The sequence below is a fragment of the Triticum aestivum genome, chromosome 5A (assembly GCF_018294505.1).
Source record: "Triticum aestivum cultivar Chinese Spring chromosome 5A, IWGSC CS RefSeq v2.1, whole genome shotgun sequence".
Lineage (NCBI taxonomy): Eukaryota > Viridiplantae > Streptophyta > Magnoliopsida > Poales > Poaceae > Triticum > Triticum aestivum.
In genome coordinates, this window is record NC_057806.1 from 576,294,986 (window position 1) to 576,300,993 (window position 6,008).

The window sequence follows — 6,008 nt, forward strand, 5'->3', positions numbered from 1 at the left end:
AAATTTGACCGTTGTCCAGTGATCTACTCCTAGACACTATTGTACTCCTTGCCAAAATCAGTGTAGGTATACAATGATCTGGTACACAGCATGCATATTTTTAGAACCTATGGCCAGGCATAGGGAATGACTTTCATTCTTTTTCTATCTTCTGCATGGTCGGGCTTGAGTCTTACTCATTTCACACCTTGTAACACAGGCAAGAACTCCTTTCTTTGACTGATCCATTTTGAACTACTTCAAAATCTTGTCAAGGTATGTACTATGTGAAAACCAATTAAGCGTCTTGATCTATCTCTATAGATCTTGATGCCCAATATGTAAGCAGCTTCACCTAGGTCTTTCATTGAAAAACTCCTATTCAAGTACTCATTTATGCTTACCAGAAATTCTATATCATTTCCGATCAATAATATGTCATCACATATAATTATCAGAAATGCTTATAGAGCTCCCACTCACTTTCTTGTAAATACAGCCTTCACCACAAGTCTGTATAAAACTATATGCTTTGATCAACTTATCAAAGCGTATATTCCAACTCCGAGATGCTTGCACCAGTCCATAGATGGATCGCTGGAGCTTGCACACTTTGTTAGCACCTTTAGGATTGACAAAACCTTCTGGTTGCATCATATACAACTCTTCTTTAAGAAATCCATTAAGGAATGCAGTTTTGACATCCATTTGCCAGATTTCATAATCATAAAATGCGGCAATTGCTAACATGATTCGGACAGACTTAAGCATAGTACAGGTGAGAAGGTCTCATCATAGTCAACTCCTTGAACTTGTCGAAACCTTTTGCGACAAGTCGAGCTTTGTAGATAGTAACATTACCATCAGCGTCAGTCTTCTCTTGAAGATCCATTTATTCTCAATGCTTGCCGATCTTTGGGCAAGTCAACCAAAGTCCATACTTTGTTCTCATACATGGATCTCATCTCAGATTTCATGGCCTCAAGCCATTTGCGGAATCTGGGCTCATCATCGCTTGCTCATAGTTCGTAGGTTCGTCATGATCAAGTAACATGACTTCCAGAACAGGATTACCGTACCACTCTGGTGCGGATCTTACTCTGGTTGACCTACGAGGTTCGGTAGTAACTTGATCTGAAGTTTCATGGTCATCATCATTAGCTTCCTCACTAATTGGTGTAGTAGTCACAGGAACAAATTTTTGTGATGAACTACTTTCTAATAAGGGAGCAGGTACAGTTACCTCATCAAGTTCTACTTTCCTCCCACTCACTTCTTTCGAGAGAAACTCCTTCTCTAGAAAGGATCCATTCTCAACAACAAATATCTTGCCTTCGGATATGTGATAGAAGGTGTACCCAACAGTTATTTTTGGGTATCCTATGAATATGCACTTCTCCGACTTGGGTTTGAGCTTATCAAGATGAAACTTTTTCACATAAGCATCGCAACCCCAAACTTTAAGAAACGACAACTTTGGTTTCTTGCCAAACCACGGTTCATACGGTGTCGTCTCAACGGATTTAGATGGTGCCCTATTTAACGTGAATGTAGCTGTCTCTAATGCATAACCCCAAACCGATAGTGGTAAATTGGTAAGAGACATCATAGATTGCACCATATCTAATAAAGTACAGTTACAACGTTCGGACACACCATTACACTGTGGTGTTCCAGGTGGCGTGAGTAGTGAAACTATTTCACATTGTTTTAACTGAAGGCCAAACTCGTAACTCAAATATTTTTTCTTCTGCGATCATATCGTAGAAACTTTTATTTTTGTTACGATGATTCTCCACTTCACTCTGAAATTCTTTGAACTTTTCAAATGTTTCATACTTGTGTTTCATCAAGTAGATATACTCATATCTTCTCAAATCATTTGTGAAGATCAGAAAATAATGATACCCGCCGCGAGCCTCAATATTCATTGGACCACACACATCTGTATGTATGATTTCCAACAAATCTGTTGCTCGCTCCATAGTTTCGGAGAACGGCGTTTTAGTCATCTTGGCCATGAGGCACGGTTCGCAAGTACCAAGTGATTCATAACCAAGTGGTTCCAAAAGTCCATCAGTATGGAGTTTCTTCATGCGCTTTATACCGATATGACCTAAACGGCAGTGCCACAAATAATTTGCACTATCATTATTAACTTTGCATCTTTTGGCTTCAATATTATGAAAATGTGTATCACCACGATCGAGATCCAACAAACCATTTTCATTGGGTGTATGACCATAGAAGGTTTACATGAATAACCGTATTGCAATAAACATGATCCAATCATATTCATGCTCAACGCAAACACTTAATAACATTTATTTTAGGTTTAACACTAATACCAAAAGTATAGGGAGTGTGCGATGATGATCATATCAATCTTGGAACCATTTCCAATACACATCGTCACTTCACCCTTAACTAGTCTGTGTTCATTCTGCAACTCCCGTTTTGAGTTACTATTCTTAGCAACTGAACTAGTATCAAATACTGAGGGGTTGCTATAAACACTAGTAAAGTACACATCAATAACATGTATATCAAATATACCTATGTTCACTTTGCCATCCTTCTTATCTACCAATTACTTGGGGTAGTTCCGCTTCCAGTGACCAGTCCCTTTGAAGTAGAAGCACTCAGTTTCAGGCTTAGGTCCAGACTTGGGTTTTTTCACTTGAGCAGCAACTTGCTTGCCGTTCTTCTTGAAGTTCCCCTTTCTTCCCTTTGTCCCTTTACTTGAAACTAGTGGTTTTGTTTACCATCAACACTTGATGCTTTTCTTGATTTCTTCCTTTGTCGATTTCAGAATCATGAAGAGCTTGGGAATCATTTCCGTTATCCCTTGCATATTATAGTTCATCATGAAGTTCTACTAACTTGGTGATGGTGACTAGAGAATTCTGTCAATCACTATTTTATCTGGAAGATTAACTCCCACTTGATTCAAGCGGTTGTAGTACCCAGACAATCTGAGCACATGCTCATTGCTTGAGCTATTCTCCTCCATCTTTTAGCTATAGAACTTGTTGGAGACTTCATATCTCTCAACTCGTGTATTTGCTTGAAATATTAACTTCAACTCCTGGAACATCTCTATGGTCCATGACGTTCAAAACGTCTTTGAAGTCCTGATTCTAAGCTGTTTAAGCATGGCGCACTAAACTATCAAGTAGTCATCATATTGAGCTAGCCAAACGTTCATAACATCTGCATCTGCTCCTGCAATAGGTTTGTAACCTAGCGGTGCATCAAGGACATAATTCTTCCGTGCAGCAATGAGGATAAACCTCAGATCACGGATCCGATCCGTATCATTGGTACTAACATCTTTCAACTTAGTTTTCTCTAGGAACATATCAAAATAAAACAGGGAGCTAAACGCGAGCTATTGATCTACAACATAGATATGCTAATACTACCAGGACTAAGTTCATGATAAATTTAAGTTCAAATAATCATATTACTTAGCAACTCCCACTTAGATAGACATCCCTCTAATCCTCTAAGTGATCACGTGATCCATATCAACTAAACCATGTCCGATCATCACGTGAGATGGAGTAGTTTCAATGGTGAACATCACTATGTTGATCATATCTACTATATGATTCACGCTCGACCTTTCGGTCTTAGTGTTCCGAGGCCATATCTGTTATATGCTAGGCTTGTCAAGTTTAACCTGAGTATTTCGTGTGTGCAACTGTTTTGCACCCATTATATTTGAACGTAGAGCCTATCACACCCGATCATCACGTGGTGTCTCAGCACGAAGAACTTTCGCAACGGTGCATACTCAGGGAGAACACTTGTACCTTGATAATTAGTGAGAGAACATCTTATAAATCTACCGTCGAACTAAGCAAAATAAGATGTATAAAAGATAAACATCACATGCAATCAAAATATGTGACATGATATGGCCATCATCATCTTGTGCCTTTGATCTCCATCTCTAAAGCATCATCATGATTTCCATCGTCGCCGGCATGACACCATGATCTCCATCATCTTGATCTATATCAATGTGTCGTCACATGGTCGTATCACCAACTATTGCTCTTGCAACTATTGCTATCGCATAGCGATAAAGTAAAGCAATTATTTGGCCCTTGCATCTTATGCAATAAAGAGACAACCATAAGGCTTCTGCCAGTTGCCGATAACTTCAACAAAACGTGATCATCTTATACAACAACTTATATCTCATCACGTCTTGACCATATCACATCACAACATGCCCTACAAAAACAAGTTAGACGTCCTCTACTTTGTTGTTGCAAGTTTTACGTGGCTGCTACAGGCTGAGCAAGAACCGTTCTTACCTACGCATCAAAACCACAACGATAGTTTGTTAAGTTAGTGTTGTTTTAACCTTCTCAAGGACCGGGCGTAGCCACACTCGATTCAACTAAAGTTTGAGAAACTGACACCCGCTAGTCACATGTGTGCATAGCACGACAGTAAAACCAGTCTCGTGTAAGCGTACGCGTAATGTCGGTCCGGGTCGCTTCATCCAACAATACCGCCGAACCAAAGTGTGACAAGCTGGTAAGCAGTATGACTTATATCGCCCACAACTCACTTGTGTTCTACCCGTGCATATTACATCAACGCATAAAACCTGGCTCGGATGCCACCGTTGGGGAACGTAGTAATTTCGAAAAATTCCTACACACACGCAAGATCATGGTGATGCATAGCAACGAGAAGGGAGAGTGTTGTCTACGTACCCTCGTAGACCGAAAGCGGAAGCGTTAGCACAACGCGGTTGATGTAGTCTTATGTCTTCACGATCCGACCTATCAAGTACCGAACGTACGTCACCTCCATGTTCAGCACACGTTCAGCCCGATGACGTCCCTCGAACTCTGATCCAGCCGAGTGTTGAGGGAGAGTTTCGTCAGCACGACGGCGTGGTGATGATGTTGATGTTCTACTGACGCAGGGCTTCGCCTAAGCACCGCTACAGTATTATTGACCTGGACTATGGTGGAGGGGGGCACCGCACATGGCTAAGAGATCAACAGATCAACTGTTGTGTCTATGGGGTGCCCCTGCCCCCGTATATAAAGGAGCAAGGGGAGTGTGGCCGGCCAGGGAGAGGGCGCGCCAGGAGGAGTCCTACTCCCACCGGGAGTAGGACTCCCCCCCTTTCCTAGTTGGAATAGGATTCGGGAGAAGGAAAGAAAGCGGGGAAGAAGGAAAGAGGGGGCCGGCCCCCCTTGCCCTAAACCAATTCGGTTTGGGCCTTGGGGGGACACGCCCCACACTTCCCTTGCTGCCCTCTATTTCCACTAAGGCCCATGTAGGCCCATTAAGCCCCCGGGGGGTTCCGGTAACCTCCCGGTACTCCGGTAAAATCCCGATTTCACCCGAAACACTTCCGACAACCAAATATAGGCTTCCAATATATCAATCTTTATGTCTCAACCATTTCGAGACTCCTCGTCATGTCCTTGATCACATCTGGGACTCCGAACAACCTTCGGTACATCAAAACATATAAACTCATAATATAAGTGTCATCGTAACGTTAAGCGTGCGGACCCTACGGGTTCGAGAACTATGTAGACATGACCGAGACACGTCTCCAGTCAATAACCAATAGCGGAACCTGGATGCTCATATTGGCTCCTACATATTCTACGAAGATCTTTATCGGTCAAACCGCATAACAACATATGTTGTTCCCTTTGTCATCGGTATGTTACTTGCCCGAGATTCGATCGTCGGTATCTCAATACCTAGTTCAATATCATTACCGGCAAGTCTCTTTACTCATTTCGTAATACATCATCCCGCAACTAACTCATTAGTTGCAATGCTTGCAAGGCTTAAGTGATGTGCATTACCGAGAGGGCCCAGAGATACCTCTCCGACAATCGGAGTGACAAATCCTAATCTCGAAATATGCCAACCCAGCAAGTACCTTCGGAGACACCTGTAGAGCACCTTTACAATCACCCAGTTACGTTGTGATGTTTGGTAGCACACAAAGTGTTCCTCCGGTAAACGGGAGTTGC